We start from the raw sequence: 18,527 nt of genomic DNA on the forward strand, positions 1-18,527 counted from the left end.
AGGAGGGAGAGGGAGAACGAAAGAACGAAAAGAAAGGTGGTGACAAACCATCTGCGCGTAGCGAGGCCAGACATGCCAGAAGCTCAAGGGAGAGGGCTGAGGTGAGACAGACCCAAGCCCTGACAGAACAGCAGCCTGTGCCAGGCCTGGGAGACACAGAGACTGTGGGAAGTGCCCCTGCATGGGCACAGACTTAACCTCACCCTCCCTCCCCCCTCTCACTTTATTATTATTTTTATTTTTTTATCTCCTGCCCACACTGCCATGAAGTGTTTAAGTAATTGTCATGTAAGAATGCACCTCAGTGTTTGCCCAGATTACCACCATCTACATTTCATACTGAGCCCTTCAGAAGAAGGTCGGGCAGGGCTGCTCCCCCTCTATACGCTATCAGTAAACGTATACACACAGAGAGGCCTGTTACAGCTCAGGTAATCACTACCAGGCCAGTGTTTGAGGTGATGGAGGGAGGTGGGACAGTCCATCTGTAGATGCTATACAGACTATCAGTAGCATTTTATCTACTAACCCTAACCGCAGCTCTAACCCTAACCTTAACCCTTATTCTAACCCTAAACTTAGCCCTTACCCTAATGCTAGCTGTAACCGTAAACTTAACCCTTGCCCTAACCCTTATTCTAAACCTAACCTTAACCAGAACATTAGCAAGCAGTTGCTTATCCACAGATTGTTGATAGAATGGCCATCTGTAGAGCATCTACAAATGAAAAATCCAGACAATTCAAATAAAAAGTGTGACCAAAACAATATTTACGTAAGCTTTGGGATGCTGATTGTGGTACATACTTGTAATATGTAGCATTTAGTAGTAAAGGAACAACCTAACAGTGGTGTGAAGTACTTCATAAGTAAAAATACTTTAAAGAACGACTTAAGTCGTTTTTGGGGGTATCTGTACTATACTATTCATATTTTTTTACAACTTTTACTTTTACTTTACTACATTCATAAAGAAAATAATGTACTTGTTACTCCAGACATTTCCCCTGACATCTAAAAGTACTAGTTACATTTTGAATGCTAAGCAGGACAGAAAATGGTCCAATTCACACACTTATCAAGGGAAAATTCCTACATCCCTATTGCCTCTGGTCTGGCAGACTCACTAAACACAAATGCTTAGTTTGTAAATCATGTCTGAGTGCTGGAGTGTGCCCCTGGCTAGTTTGCTTAATATAAGGAATTTGAAGTGATTTATACTTTTAGATTTACTTTTAATACTTAAGTATATTTTAGCAATTACATTTACTTTTGATACTTAAGTATATTTAACACCAAATACTTTTAGACTTTTACTCAACTAGTATTTTACTGGGTGACTTTCACTTTTACTTGAGTCATTTTCTATGGAGGTATCTTTACTTTTACACAAGTATGACAATTGGGTACATTTTCCACCACTGCAACCTAATATTATTCAAATCATATACTCAGGCTGTGTTCACTCTGATTGCATAAAAATAACACATTGATTCATGATAAATATAATGCTGTGGCTGTTTAAAACATGTAAGAGTCTAAGCCGGGAGAGGCTGGGTTCTGCTAAGTTATATGGAATTATTTTAAGTTCTTACCAAGCATCATTTAGCTGTTTGTTTTAAGACCCATTAAAGTATCAACATAATATATAAAAATCAAGCAATGGCTCAGCAGCGATTCACCGAGTGCTGAATCGCGTAGCGGGTGAAAATTGTCTGCCCTCGTTTGCAACATTCACTACCAAGTTCCAAACTGCCTCTGGAAGCAATGTCAGCACAATAACTGTTTGTTGGGAGCTTCATGAAATGGGTTCCCATGGCCGAGCAACCGCACACAAGCCTAAGATCATCATGTGCAATGCCAGGCTTCGGCTGGGGTGGTGTAAAGCTCGCCGCCATTGTACTCTGGAGCAGTGGAAACGCATTCCAGACAATTCTTTGCTTCCAACTTTGTGGCAACAATTTGGGGAAGGACCTTTCCTGTTTCAGCATGACAATGCCCAAAGCTTGGTCCATACAGATATGGTTTGTCGAGATTAGTGTGGAAGAACTTGACTGGCCTGCACAGAGCCCTGACCTCAACCCCATTGAACACCTTTGGGATGAATTGGAACACAGACTTACTGCGAGCCAGGCCTTAATCACCCTACATCAGTGCCCAACCTCACTAATGCTCTTGTGGCTGAATGGAAGCAAGTCCCCGCAGTAATGCTCCAACATCTAGTGGAAGGCCTTCTCAGAAGAGTGGAGGCAGTTATAGCAGCAATGTTCCAACATCTAGTGGAAAGCCTTCCCAGAAGAGTGGAGGCTGTTATTAGCAGCAAAGGGCAGACCAACTCTATATTAATGCCCGTGATTTTGGAATGAGATGTTCAATGAGCAGGTGTCCACATACCTTTGGTCATGTGGAGAATAAGAAAGATCAGGATTATATTATTATAATTTTTTACATGTATCTAACCCCTTATTTTTGGCGATAAACAATCTCCATATACATTCATTCTTTCAACTGGTACTAAGGGACCTTCAGACAAGTCGTGTGAGGCCTGTGGGCATCCTAGACCAAAACAACTGACATGTACGTGTTCGTGACAGTCTAACCTTTACACCGAGGGGTGTGTAGTCCAAACGGTTTGGACACTACATACAGAAGTTGGCAGATCGGCTGTATCGACTTCAGACGAGTCCCAAGATGCTTGTGGGGGTCGTAGTGCAAAACTGAGTACACATGACAGTCTCAAAAGTTCGTAGGCCAAATAATTCGGAATAATTCGGATGCTACAGCCGATTTTGCGGAAGGGTTACATATGCAGAGGCGGTGGATTGAGACGCATCCAATGCAAAAACACTGATCTCTAGCTTAAACGGACAGATTTTTATGGGGATTTTTTTATTATGCTAATCAGTTGTCCGGGTGGTTGCAGACATCAACATTACGGGGTTAAATAAATAGGAGGAAGCAACCTGTAGAGCGGAAAAAAAACTACTGGCGTACAGTATACTGTACAAAGCCATGGGAAGTGGAGTTTTGTTGAGATCTGCAAGTAAGACAGAGACAGTTCTGAGGCCTCTTTCTCTTTGCCCAGTCATGATTTATCGCAGTGCAGAGAATACCTGGACAACGCAACAGAGTCAACACACAAGGAGGGGAGGCCATTTTCAAAGAGCTCTTAAAAATACGTTTATTTTATTTTATACTTAACTTCAGTATCAGAGAGCCAACCAACCAATGTAAAGGCCACCAGTAAAAGTGCTTGCACTGTATGTAGGGGGTCTGTGGTGTGTGGTCAGCATTTTGTCTCTGTGTTAATAAAAACAATACAAAAGGGCAGCTTCCTGTGCTGGGCGACCGGGGGACAGTACCCTAGTTCTGCATTCACTAGGGTTTTAGTCACAACAATCACCGCTCAAGAGCATTGTTCAGCCCTGCTTTTTCTTTTCTTTTTTCTCTCTCTCTTTCTCTCTCTGTTGGTTGATGTGTCAGCAGCTGGGCCTCACAGATCTTCATCTCCGGCAGAGAGAGAGAAAGGTCAGAGACTCCAGGAAATGGCCCCCAGCCACATGTTGGGCTGGGTGAGATGTGCTCTGTTCTTACCAGGGCCAAATTTAGAACCCGAGGGCCATGAAATAACCTGAAGAGCAAGTGTTTATCTTTACTATTTTGAAGTGTGGACAAGTCGTTATCATTGCATGTAGTTAGAGGGTATGTCATGTCTGCTCCCGGTTCCCTCTAGCCTCAGAGACTCCTGTGTGAATCTCAGGCTGTCCTCAGCCTGCAGGCTGTTTAGATGGGTTTCAGGATGTCTTTGGTTGCTATGGCATTTCCCCTGAGAGCAGGTCATACTCTGGAACTTTTGTGGCCACTGTCCAGACCTGGCCTGCCTGCATTATTCCCCTGTACCTCAACTGGCGGTACCTCTACCCCAGTGTTTTCCCATTGTCTCTAACTGCTGAGCTGCAGGGCCAAGAGGGACAGACAGAGCACTGAACAGTGTGTGTGTGTGTACAGTCGTGGCCAAAAGTTTTGAGAATGACACAAATATTAATTTCCACAATGTTTGCTGCTTCAGTGTCTTTAGATATATTTGTCAGATGTTACTATCGAATACTGAAGTATAATTACAAGCATTTCATAAGTGTCAAAGGCTTTTAATGACAATTACATGAAGTTGATGCAAAGAGTCAATATTTGCAGTGTTGACCCTTCTTTTTCAAGACCTCTGCAATCTGCCCTGGCATTCTGTCAATTAACTTCTGAGCCACATTCTGACTGATTCTTGCATAATCAATGCTTGGAGTTTGTCCGAATTTGTGGGGTTTTGATTGTCCACCCGCCTCTTGAGGATTGACCACAAGTTCTAAATAGGATTAAGGTCTTAGGAGTTTCCTGGCTATGGACCCAAAATATCAACGTTTTGTTCCCTGAGCACTTAGTTATCACTTTTGCCTTATGGCAAGGTGCTCCATCATGCTAGAAAAGGCATTGTTCGTCACCAAACTGTTCCTGGATGGTTGGGAGAAGTTGCTGTCTGAGGATGTGTTGGTACCATTCTAAATTCATGGCTGTGTTCTTAGGCAAAATTGTGAGTGACCCCACTCCCTTGGCTGAGATGCAACCCCACACAAGGATGCTTAACTGTTGGCATCAGAAAGGGGATTCATCAGAGAAAATGACTTGGATTCATCAGGGAAAATTACTTGACCACAGTCCTCAGCAGTCTAATCCCTGTACCTTTTACAGAATATCAGTCTGTCCCTGATGTTTTTCCTGGAGAGAAGTGGCTTCTTTGCTGCCCTTCTTGACACCAGGCCATCCTCCAAAAGTCTTCGCCTCACTGTGCGAGCAGATGCACTCACACATGCCTGCTGCCATTCCTGAGCAAGCTCTGTACTGGTGCTGCCCTGATCCCGCAGCTGAATCAACTTTAGGAGACGGTCCTGGCGCTTGCTGGACTTTCTTGGGCACCCTGAAGCCTTCTTCACAACAATTGAACCGCTCTCCTTGAAGTTCTTGTTGATCCGATAAATTGTTGATTTTGGTGCAATTTTACTGGCAGCAATATCCTTGCCTGTGATGCCCTTTTTGAGCAAAGCAATGATAACGGCACGTGATTCCCTGCAGGTAACCATGGTTGGCAGAGGAAGAAAAATTATACCAAGCACCACCGTCCTTTTGAAGCTTCCTGTCTGTTTTTCAAACTCAATCAGCATGACAGAGTGATCTCCAGCCTTGTCCTCGTCAACACTCACACCTGTGTTAACGAGAGAATCACTGACATGATGTCAGCTGGTCCTTTTGTGGCAGGGCTGAAATGCAGTGGAAACGTTTTTGGGGGATTCAGTTCATTTGCATGGCAAAGAGGGACTTTTCAATTAATTGCAATTAATCTGATCACTCTTCATAACATTCTGGAGTAAATGCAAATTACCATCATACAAACTGAGGCAGCAGACTTTGTGAAAATTAATATTTGTGTCATTCTCAAAACTTTCGGCCATGACTATACGCTTGTGCATGCATGTGTGTGAGAGAGAGAAAGAGAGAGAGAGAGGAAGAGAGAGGAAGAGAGAGGAAGAGAGAGTGTGCCTTAGTGCATGCATGCGTGCATAAGTGCATCTGTGCGTGTGTCCCTAGACCCAGCCATGTCCGTTACTCACCGGGCTGCGTGATGCTGTGATCCCGGCAGGACCCTGAGCCAAGCCTGCGGCGGGGCCAGGAGGAGCTCACAAACTCCAGAACCTTTACATGTTATCAGGCCGAGTGGTGGAAACAGAAAGCTGGCAGCGCCTGCAGCTACCATTAATATTCTGGAGAGTCAGGGGCAGCAGGCGGCTGTCAGCACATGGCTCTCTGGTTTCAGATCTACTGTGGCACTGGTCCCATAAAGGGGATGGCAGACATGACTCACCTACACTACACAGCAGGACAGGGGGAGCTGTAATGGGCCCACAGACGCACAGACCTACCTCAGCTCCCAGTCACCCTCCAAGCCACTGACGTCATACGACCCAGATAGACATGCCTTCCGAAATAAAATAGCCTAACCCCCCATGACCAGGAGAGAGAGAGTAACTTACCAGGCTTTGTGCATTGCTGCTCTACTGAAAATCAGGCAGAGAAACACTATGGAGTGGAAAGACAAACACGAAGTCACACTCCAAGGAGAGTGTATGAAAATAGAGGAAGGGGTATAGGTTAGGGCACCGTAGTTTGTTATGACACAAAACAACGGACGGGGTGAAAAAACATACAAAAGGGGAAATGAGAGACAGGAAAATGTCAAATGAAAGATAAATCATGTCCAGCTAAACTCCTTGACCAGAGGTTTGATTCTGGAGAGAAAGCCTGCACTAGCAATTTATGTTTGAAATAAAGGCCCATGGGGCAAAAAGGAAATGAGTGTGTCCAAAAATAATTTAAGAAAGAGTTACAAAAAAACGGGAAATGAAAAATGAACACAAATGCCATTCAGACCCATTAGTTGCCTTTTCCTTTTACCAAGAAGAAACCCAAATAAGTAGATGAGTCAGATGTGGTTTTTTGAAGGTCTGTCAAATCAAGGGAGCTCCCGTTTCTTTTGGACAGGAACCAAGTTAGTCCATTCTGGGTTGAGATATAGAGGACAGCTGTCCAGGCCCTCCCAGTCAGCATCCCAGTCTACTCAAACAAAAAGGGCCCTCATTATATGACAACCCACACCACCATGGCTCTTTTCAGAGAACTTTCATTTGCACAGCTGGGCCTCACAGGCAACAATTAATTGTGAAATGTATGCTATGGCAAAGTCTTAATGTGCCAGCGCAATCTCAACATTGATTTTGTAAAAATCGATGTAGTTCTGGGGGGTGGTTCTGGGGGCTGACTGCAGCCATTTATAGAGTTGTCAGTCCAGACTTCCTGTAGTTAGTTCTACAAGGTGAGCATGTACAATAGCTCTGGCCAGGGTTTGTTTAGGGCCAAGGCCCTGTGTGTATTGACACAGCTGCCAAGGAGGGCAACAAAGGAGAGGGAGGGAGAGAAGTTTGGGTAAGACTGCCTTGAGCTTTGGGTTCAGGGGCAATGATGAAGGTGAGATGCAATGCATGGGGGTGGGAGAGTTGTGTCGAAAAGGGCAAGAAATATGATTTAGAAAAAGGAGTTTTGGCTTCCCGTATACACAATGATATCTGTTAATCTACTGTGAGGAGGAGCCAGAGTGTGTTTACGTACATGTTTTGTGAGTGTGCGTGGGTGTGTGTGTGTATACACGTGGGAAGGGGAAGTAAGGAGGACTGGGTCATCATTATCAGCATTCATCGTTCAGTGTGACCCCTTGCTCTGTCATCAGCATGCCGTTTGTCTGTGTCGGGGATTAAAGGGCTTTTCTGCTAGAGGAAGCTTGAATGGTACTTAGCCGAGGTTTCTTTAACCCTGCAGCAAACGACCTTTGTCCAAACTTCATGTTTCTCACTCCACCACAAATATCTTGAGATTAAATTGCATAGCGCACCAATGGATTTTAGCAACAGTAACACAATGGAGAAGCGCTTCTATTTCTACATTACTTGAGGTTCTAGGTTTCCTGAATTATTAAACACAAATTTGTCAAGGTTACACTTGGATCAATCAGGCAATTGCAAGATTAGTCTAGCAGTGTGTTGTTTTGATTGAAGCAGTAAGCCTACTACAGTATATTGATAAAGAGAGAGGCTCTTCTCCCCTCCAGAGGTGATGTTGATAAAGAGAGGCTCTTATCTCCTCCAGAGGTGATGTTGATAAAGAGAGAGGCTCTTGTCTTCTCCAGAGGTGATGTTGATAAAGAGAGAGAGGCTCTTCTCTTCTCCAGAGGTGATGTTGATAAAGAAAGAGAGGCTCTTCTCTCCCACAGGTGATGTTGATAAAGAGAAAGAGGCTCTTCTCTTCTCCGGAGGTGATGTAACTCCCCATTATCCTGTCAAAGATAACAAAGAGAAGAAGTCACTCTGTCCAAGAAGTCAGACACAAAGTAATTGAAATTCCACAGAGCAGAAACTCCCTGCTCTCTCACTGTAAATACCAGTCAGACTCAACTTTACTTACATAATAGTGTATAGCCACCACCACCACAGAGACACAGACTCCTTGACTCAGTAACCACAGACACCAACCAGACAACAAAGACACCAAACATGACGACTATGTCTTTTGTGGTCAGCACACACTGGACTGTGAAGAAACAACACAGCAGGACTTGGACATGCAGTGAACTTGACTTGTGTTCCATAAAAAATGGCCATGGGGAAACAGTCTATTTTGGGGACATTTCTGCCACCGACAAACTCCTAATAGTGTGAGAGTAAAATAAAAAAACAATTCCTAATAGAATACAACTGTAACGGTTTTCCTCCTCTTCTGAGGAGGAGTAGGAAAGATCGGACCAATGCGCAGGGTGGTAAGTGTCTATAATTTTAATGAAATATAACCGAACACTGAATATAAAAGAACAAGTGAAACAAATGAAAACCGAAACAGTTCTGTATGGTAAAACACAGACACAGAAAACAACTACCCACAACCCATAGTGGGAAAACAGGCTGCCTAAGTATGGTTCTCAATCAGAGACAACGATCGACAGCTGCCTCTGATTGGGAACCATACCAGGCCAAACACAGAAATACAAAACCTAGAATACACAACATAGAATGCCCACCCCAACTCATGCCCTGACCAAACTAAAACAGAGACATAAAAAAGGAACTAAGGTGACAACGTGACAACAACCTTGCTGAATTAAAACAACGGAAGCTGTGCCTATGGGACCATTGGTCACAACCGATTGTAAGAATATTTCGAAGATAAATACACAACGCAGAGGACGAGAGGTCAATAGAGTACTAACGATCAATGGAAATAGTGTTTTTTCTGTAATAACAATGGGTCAGAGACATGGGAGGAATTTCAGTCCGGGACTCATAGCTAAATGGCAAGTTCTAATTGGTCCAAATTAGGATACTTGTTACTTGGGCATTGGCCAAGTTTAATTGCAAGGAGTTCTAATTGGTCAACCACAGGCTAAGGCTGGGTTATACAACCACATCCTGTCCCTTTGTTCTGTGGAGAGAATCACAGGAGATAATCACTGGAGAGAATCACAGGAGATAATCACTGGAGAGAATCACTGGAGGGATTCACAGGAGAGAATCATAGGAGAGAATCACTGGAGAGAATCACTGGAGAGAATCACGGGAGAGAATCACTGGAGAGAATCTCAAGAGAGAATCTCAGGAGAGAATCACTGAGGACAGGGGAGCATAAACATCACCATCTACCTCCCCACATGATTTGTTCTCTTTGAATAAACCTATTTTCCTCCCCCTGATTTACTTCTGGGTCTGTGTTTGTCATGACTTCCGCCAAAGTCGGTCCCTCTCCTTGTTCGGGCGGCGTACGCCGGTCGACGTCACCGGCCTTCTAGCCATCACCGATCCACTTTTCATTTTCCATTTATTTTGTCTTGGTTTTCCACACACCTGGTTTCAATTCCCCCCATTACATGTTCATTATTTAACCCTCTGGTTTCCCCCATGTTTGTGTGCGTGTGCGTATCCGGAAGGGGGACGAGTGGAAGATGGGATTTAGTACCACCTGAGGGCACTATGAGTACCTCATCATGCCATACGGGTTGATGAATGCTCCATCAGTCTTCCAGGCCTTTATAGACAAGATTTTACGGGACCTGCATGGGCAGGGTGTGGTGGTGTATATCGACGACATTCTGATATACTCTGCTACACGCGCCGAGCATGTGTCCCTGGTGCACAAGGTGCTTGGTTGACTGTTGAAGCATGACCTGTACATCAAGGCTGAGAAATGTCTGTTCTTCCAACAGTCCGTCTCCTTCCTAGGGTACCGCATTTCCACTTCAGGGGTGGAGATCGAGAGTGACCGCATTTCAGCCGTGCGTAATTGGCCGACTTCCACCACGGTAAAGGAAGTGCAGTGGTTTTTAGGGTTCGTCAACTACTACCGGAGATTTATCCAGGGTTTTGGTCAGGTAGCGGCTCTCATTACCTCACTGCTGAAGGGGGGACCGGTGCGTTTGCAGTGGTCGGCTTAGGCGGACAGGGCTTTTGGTCACCTGAAGGCTCTGTTTACCTCGGCTCCGGTGCTGGCTCATCCGGATCCCTCTTTGGCGTTCATAGCGGAGGTGGACGCGTCCGAGGCTGGGATAGGAGCCGTGCTCTCTCAGCGCTCGGGTACACAACCAAAGCTCCGCCCCTGTGCCTTCTTTTTGAAGAAGCTCAGCCCGGCGGAGCGAAACTATGATGTGGGGGACCGAGAGCTGTTGGCTGTTTTCAAGGCCTTGAAGGCGTGGAGACATTGGCTTGAGGGGGCTAAACACCCTTTTCTCATCTGGACTGACCACCGCAATCTGGAGTACATCCAGGCGGTGAGGAGATTGAACCCTCACCAGGCAAGGTGGGCCATGTTCTTTACCCATTTTGTCTTCACCCTGTCCTACAGACCAGGTTCCCAGAACGCTAAGGCAGACGCACTGTCCCGGATGTATGACACAGAGGAGCGGCCCATGGATCCCACTCCCATACTTCCGGCCTCTTGCCTGGTGGCACCGGTGGTGTGGGAGCTGGACGCGGACATCGAGCGGGCGTTACGTACAGAGCCCACTCCCCCCCAGTGTCCAGCTGGGCATCTGTATGTTCTGTCTGCTGTCCGCAACCGTTTGATCTATTGGGCCCACACGTCACCCTCCTCTGGTCATCCGGGTATCGGTCGGACAGTGCGCTGACTTAGTAGGAAGTACTGGTGGTCCACCTTGGCTAAGAATGTGAGGGTTTATGTTTCCTCTTGCTTGGTGTGCGCCCAGTGCAAGGCCCCTTGGCACCTGCCCAGAGGGAAGTTACAGCCCTTGCCCATTCCACAACGGCCGTAGTTGCACCTGTCCGTGGATTTCCTGACGGATCTGTCTCCCTCACAGGGTAACACCACGATCCTGGTCGTTGTGGATCGGTTTTCTAAGTCCTGCCGTCTCCTTCCTTTGCCCGGTCTCCCTACGGCCCTACAGACTGTGGAGGCCCTGTTCACACACGTCTTCCGGCACTACGGGGTGCCTGAGGACATTGTATCTGATTGAGGTCCCCAGTTCACGTCAAGGGTCTGGAGGGTGTTCATGGAACGTCTGGGGGTCTCGGTCAGCCTTACCTCAGGTTTTCACCTGAGTAACGGGCAGGTGAAGAGAGTAAACCAGGATGTGGGTAGGTTTCTGCGGTGTTATTGCCAGGACAGGGCCGGGGGAGTGGGCGGCGTTCATTCCCTGGGCAGAGATGGCCCAGAGATGGCCCACTCCTCTACCAACCTCTCCCCTTTCCAGTACGTACTCGAGTGCCAGCCGGTTCTGGTCGGTCCCTCTCCTTGTTCGGGTGGCGTTCGGTGGTCGACGTCACCGGCCTTCTAGCCATCACCGATCCGCTTTTAATTTTCCATTTGTTTTGACTTTGTTTTCTACACACTTGGTTTCAATTCCCCCCATTACATGTTCATTATTTAACCCTCTGGTTTTCCCCATGTTTGTGTGCGTGTTTGTTTTATTGTTAGGCTGTATCTGACGGCTGGTATTATTGTTGCCGGTTTTATTTGTGGTACCGGTATTTTTCCAGCACCATAGTATTTGTGTTTGTACTGGTGTTTTCTTGAATTAAATACCTTGTCCACGCCTAACTCCTTTCACCAGTTACCCACAGCCTTGACAGTGTTATTGAAGACTAACATCAACTGCTGACACTATCGTCCAATTTAATTGACCAATACTGATATAAAAATCAAGGGAAAATAAATCAAATTAGGCGCTGGAAAGTAATGTAATTATCTAGCACTTCAGTGAGTAGGAGAGTTGGGGGGGCCGAACATTCTCGAAATGACAGGTTTTCATGCGGAAAATGTATTCCACTGTCAATATCATTTAGATCTGTGTGGATGAGCAGTGGGGGTGGTGAGGAGGGATCACATATTGCAGCTCAATCATACTGACTCCTTCAAGCTGCGTCTGAACGCAATGATGCTGCTATGACAAGAAAGCAACGCATGAACCTGACCTCTCAATCTGACCATTTTCTCATCAGATAGTGATTTTGTAGTGCAATCACTAATGCATTAGTGCTGTTTGAGTCCTGATGAGAATAGGTGAAACAGCTTTCCTGGAATTAGAGAATGGTGAGCTCTCTCCCTCTCTCTCTCTCTCTTTCCTTCTCTCTCTCTCTCTCTCGCCTCTCCTCTCATCCCACCCAAGATTACATCTCTCCAGTTCCTTTCATTTTCTGCCTTGAACTTCATATGAACTTACGCCTTCGCAGAGGAACATCTTTCAAAGAACAAGCTATCAGAGAGGAGATTTCCATTCAGACAGCTTGATGCATTAGGCCAGTTTCTCTGTCTGACTAACACTGGGCCAACAGAAGTGCCAGTGGGCATGGAGGGGGCACCGACAGTCCATCACATCAAACCACACTCTCAACCTGCTACAGATAGAAGAGAGAGTGGGTGAGTGGAAGAGAGAGAAAGGGAGGGGTAGAGAGAAATGTTGGGGAGAAAGAGAGGGGAGGAAGGATAGAGAGAGAGAAAGCGACATAGAATGCATTACTATATCATTTGCATTTGGATACTCAGTGCGTTAAAACCCACAACAAATATCTTAAAATTTTCTTTGCAATCATTTGCATAAGCAAGACAGGAATTACAAGTGTTTTAACTCATTGTCTGTAAAGGTACAGTACATTTCTAAATAATTACTGTTTTTGGTAGGTAGCCTAGCTGATGTTTATATTACATAACTGTGCCAGAATGTCTACCACCCACACTCCCCACCATACGACATGCTGTTATGTTGAGGCCACAAGACTATGTTTAAAATTCCCCTCAGGCTATGTCCTTGCCTATGGTACTTCAGAATGTCACAGCAGAGAGAGAGAGAGAGAGAGAGAGAGAGAGAGAGAGAGAGACAAATCACCATACACAAAAACCCTCTCCTACAACCGTATATCCAAAACATCTTCCCCAGCAATACAGACAGCCCCCCCAACACACCATATCTCCTCAAACATCTCCACACATTTTTCTTTCTCCTTACTCGAATACCTGTATCCCATTATAAACATCCCAACAGCAAAAACCACCCCCAACCTGTCACACAGACATTCCAACAGAGACATTAATGGCATTAACCTGGTGCACACAGAAAACACATGAATTACAGTTTCTTTCATTTGACAGAAAGGACACCCCTGCCCAATTCCCGGATCAACCCGTGCCAACCAGCTGTTAGTGGCCAGGGCTCCATGAAGAACCCTCCACTGGAGGTCCCCTGACCTCTTTGGTACTGGGGGTTTGTAGAGCGCCCTCCATCGAAAACCCACCATACTCTCCGCCCCACATACCCCCTGCCACTGATGTGCCTTCACTCCTGTTAGGCTTCTAATGCTCCTAACCTTAACGCAGAGGTTGTAGAGGGCTTTACCTCCCACCCCCTCAAACTCCCCCAGGCTCGGAGTGTTAAAATCTAACAAGTCCTCCAGACCCCCTTGCCAGTCTCCAGTCTCTGCCGTCACCTGCAGTGGCGGGAACATTGGTGGCCCCTCTCCCTTTGGCCTCTCAAACACCCCCCTTACCGGCTCAGACAGTGCCTCCTGGACCTCCTCCAGGAATCTTTCCAGCAGCCTAAGAGACGTTATTCCTGTTTGTTGCGCCAAGACCTCCGGGGTTTTCCACCCCTCCTCTCCCAGCAGTCTCATGTCACCCAGCCTTTGTAAACCTCCTGCCATCAGTTGCCTCTGCAGGGTGGCCGACTGAACCGATCTCAAAGGGATGGCTGGGTTGTGGAAGATAGGCTCCTCCCACACCCACTGCCCAGGCTCCACACCCCCTTCTCGTGTGGGCCTTAGCAGCTGCCAGGCCCTCAGCACCGCAGAGTAAAACTCTGAGAGACCTGCTGTACTCAGCCTCTCCAGCTTCATGAGGAACAGCTGCCGGTCCAACCCTAATCCGCCAGCTCTCCTCAGCAGCGCGCATGCTGGTTCCCTCCAGCCAACATCAGTGTGGTACAGCAGTCTCTGCACCGCCTTTAGTCGGAAAGCAGCCATCCTGCTTTCCAGTTCCACCAAGCCCTGTCCTCCTTCGTGGACGGTCATGTACAAAACTGCTGCCTTCAGCCAGTGATGTCCCGACCAAAAGAAGTCCACCAGCTTGCGTTGCAGGTCTGCAAGCAGACCGGCGGGGGGGTTGAGGACAGCCAGTTTATGCCACAAGGAAGATGCCACCAGGTTGTTGATTATCAGCACCCTCCCTCTATATGACACTTGGGACAGGAGCCACCTCCACCTGGCCAGTCTTGACACCACTGCCTGTGACAGCCCCTCCCAGTTCTTGCTGACCCACCTCTCCGAGCCCAGGTACACCCCCAACACTTTAAGCCCTTCACAACCCCACTGCAAACCCCCTGGAAGCAGAGGAGGAGCCCTATCCCCCCATGCCCCACATAACAGAGCTTTGCTCTTGCCCCAGTTTACCTTAGCTGATGAAGCTCCCTCGTACACCTTCAGACTGGTCTCTAGTTCCTGCATATCTTGCCCATCCCTGACCATCACAGAAACATCATCTGCATATGCTGAGACTGCTATTCCTGTCACCACATCCATGCCTATCCAGCACACTCCCCGCAGTCTCCTGCGTAGCAGTCCTAAAAAAGGCTCAATGGCTAGTGTGTACAGCTGCCCAGATAGAGGGCATCCTTGTCTAATACCCCGTCTCACCCAGACTGGCCTACTGAGCCCCCCTCCCACCTTAACCATACATGACGCCCCAGCATACAACAGCTTCACACAGGTCACAAAACTCTTCCCAAACCCAAACACAGACATCACATTAAACAGATACTCATGATCCACTCTATCAAAAGCCTTCTCTTGATCTAAAGAGACCAGTCCAAAGTTCACATTAGAACCTCTCGACAAATCCAACATGTCCCTAATCAAGAACAAGTTGTCCGTGATTGAGCGTCCCGGTACACAATATGTCTGGTCCTTGTGTATTATAGAGTCCAGATGGGACTTCAGTCTGTTAGAGAGGACCTTGGCAAAAATCTTGTAGTCCGCACAGAGTAATGCCACAGGCCTCCAGTTCTTAAGTTCACACAAGTCCCCTTTTTTGGGCAGGAGAGTCAGAGCCGCCCGACGGCAGCTCATCGGCAACTCTCCTACCCTGACGCATTCACGCAACACGCAAAATAAATCCTGTCCAATTGTTCCCCAGAATTTTTTGTAAAATTCCACTGGAAGTCCATCGACCCCAGGTGCACGACCGGGGGACATCTGGGTTACTGCCTCTGCCAGTTCATGTGACAACAGAGGAATGTCCATTTCATCCCTCTGTGCCCGAGAGAGCTTAGGGAGTCCTGCGAACAAGACCTGAGCACACATAGGATCACACATTTCTGCCCTATACAATTCAGTATAAAACTCCACAGTCCGCTCCCGCATCTCCCCCACCACAGAGGTCACCCGCCCATCAGACAGCCGTAGACAATGCATACCCTTGGATTCACTGCTCTGTCTTTCCAAACCAAAGAAGAAGGAGCTGGGAGCATCCATCTCCTTGAGCATGGAGAACCTAGCTCTTACAAGTGCTCCCTTTGCTTTAACCTGGAAAAAACTGCCCAGGTCCCTACGTAATTCGGCTAAGTTAGCCTGGAGGCCTACATTGCCTTGCCCCACCATCTCTACCTCCATCTCACTAATACACCGCTCTAGTTCCCCCAATACTCTCCTAGCCTCTGAGGATGAGAGAGCAGTATACTGTTGACAGAAAAGCCGAATTTGCACTTTCCCCACATCCCACCATTGACTCAGAGACTCATACTCCTCTCTTCGCTGCCCCCATCTTTCCCAAAAAGTCTGGAAACCTGAGCAAAAAGTGGCATCTTGTAAGAGCTTTACATTGAACTTCCAATAAGATGCCTGCCGGGGCCCTGGTGAAATAGACAGCCGAGCCATGGTTATGTGGTGATCCGAAAACCCCACTGGGAGAATGGTAGCACCCAGCAGCCTATTGCTCTGATTCCTGGACATGTAAAAGCGATCAAGTCGAGCTGCACTCACCCTAGCCCCAAAAACCTTCACCCACGTATACTGTCTTGTGTTTGGATGTTTAGTTCTCCAAACATCCACTAGGTCAAACTGATTAAAGATATCCCTTAACACTCCCACTGACACTGAATGAGGCTCTTCCCCATTTCTGTCTTTTGTAAAATCCATTGTACAGTTCCAGTCACCTCCGATCACCAGCGTCTCCTCAGGCGCTACTTGTGAGAGTTCCTGTCTAAGACTCCCAAATAGAACCCCTCTTTCTCTCCCTTTGTTAGGCGCATACACATTTATAAAGACAAAACACATATTGTTAATTTCTGCTTTAACAACAAGCAACCTACCCCTACACACCTCCTTTGAGGAGCAAATTTTTACAGCCAGACCAGGTGCAAAAAGGACTGCCACCCCTGCACTAAGATTTGTCCCATGGCTCAACACACTTGCCCCTTTCCACCAGAGCCCCCAATCAACTTCATTCACCACATCACTATGCGTCTCCTGCAGAAACAACACCTGTACTTTTTTTTGTTTTACATATTCACCCAACACACTCCTCTTTCCCGCATCTCTGGCGCCATTTATATTGAGCGAGCCTACCCGAAGAGTCTCCATAAGAAGTGGGAGAAAAGCCAGCAGAGAAATAGACCAATAGCAAAGCTCAAAAAGCCCCAGTGTCAGTAAGAAATTAAACATCTAAACAGTGTCTGAAGGTAAACCTTTACGCACTGTTGTGACCCACTTCCTCAACCTAAACCGTTTCCTGGGTGAGAGGACACCATGCCCCTCATTTCTCATAGCATGTTGTACTGATCTTACAAACTTCCTAGGATCAGGAAAAAAAGCCTCAAGATTAACTTTTTTCCCCTTAGTCTCATTCAGGAACCTTGTCAGTTCTCTCAACGTGTACTTAGACCCCTCGGGTTGACTGGATGTCAGCTCCGGGCCAATTGAAGAGGAGTCTGAAAAAAATAACTCCTCATCCTCTTCCTCAGACTCACTTTCCTCCTCTTCTCTATCTCCCACCCTGACCACCTGCCCTTTCTCTCTGGTTAGGGCCTCACCCACAGCAACAGGCAACATTTCCATGGTGCCTTTGTCCACACCCTTTTTCTTTTTCCTCTTGACACCCTCCTCCTCCCCCCCTAATCTCTTACACTTCCCCACTATACTCTCCTCATCCACTAGAATTACCTGACTAGACGCAGTATCATCTGCACCACCCTCCATAGCATGACTAGGGCCAGCCTCAGCTACACCACCCTCCATAGCATGACTAGGGCCAGCCTCAGCTACACCACCCTCCATAGCATGACTCGGCCCAGCATTATCTGCACCACCCTCCATAGCATGACTCGGCCCAGCATCATCTGCACCACCCTCCATAGCATGTCTAGGCCCAGCCTCAGCTACCCCACCATCTCTAGCCTGACTAGACCCAGCCTCTGCTTCTCCACCATCTCTAGCCTGACTAGACCCAGCCTCCACTACCCTACCATCTCTAGCCTGACTAGACCCAGCCTCTGCTTCTCCACCATCTCTAGCCTGACTAGACCCAGCCTCCACTACCCTACCATCTCTAGCCTGACTAGGCCCAGCCTCATCTACACCACCATCTCTAGACTGACTAGGCCCAGCCTCTGCTATCTGCATCTCCTTACCCCCTGCATTTTGACCTCGATTTCCCCCACCTGCCGTTGTACCCTCACCTTGTCTATGGCCTTTATGTGGGCACGCAAAACTCTTGTGCCCCAAATCCCCACATTCAAAACACCGTAGACTATCTGTGCTGGCAAAACCGGCATAGAGCCCCTCCCCATGCCTCACTTTAAAATGCACATTTAGCTGTTGCTCATTATTGTTCAGAAACATAAACACTTGCCTCCTGAACGAAACAACGTGCTTAACGGCATCTGCCTGAAAACCTGCTGACAGTACACGGAAACCGCTAGCAAACTTACCAAAACGACTCAGCTCTTTCCTAATTTGATCATCCGTAATAAACGGAGGCAAATTTGCCACTACAACTCTTGTTGAAGGGGTAGAGAGAGGTGAAATTGACACCAACACATCCCTTACAAATATTCCGCTAGCAATTAGCCTACCGACCAAATTAGCCCTTTTCATGAACACAACCACAGCTTTGTTCATTCTAGAAGCAGAATGTATAAACTCAGCTCCTACCTGTTCACCGACCGCGAGCAGAACCTCCTCCACCTTAACTCCGTTCTCAGGAACACACCTGAATCCATGCTGTATCGACAGCGTCTCCTCCGTGCTAGGCTGAGAAGCCATTGCGCACACTACACCTTCCAACCCCCAGGAAAGTTACTCTGTCCTCTTCCACCCTAACTTTGAAAAAAAAACTTTGGATACCGCTAAAACAAATATTTAATTAACCCTCCACCATAGAAAATAACA

This window comes from Oncorhynchus mykiss, chromosome 1, assembly GCF_057628025.1.
Source record: "Oncorhynchus mykiss isolate SJ-2025 chromosome 1, ASM5762802v1, whole genome shotgun sequence".
Lineage (NCBI taxonomy): Eukaryota > Metazoa > Chordata > Actinopteri > Salmoniformes > Salmonidae > Oncorhynchus > Oncorhynchus mykiss.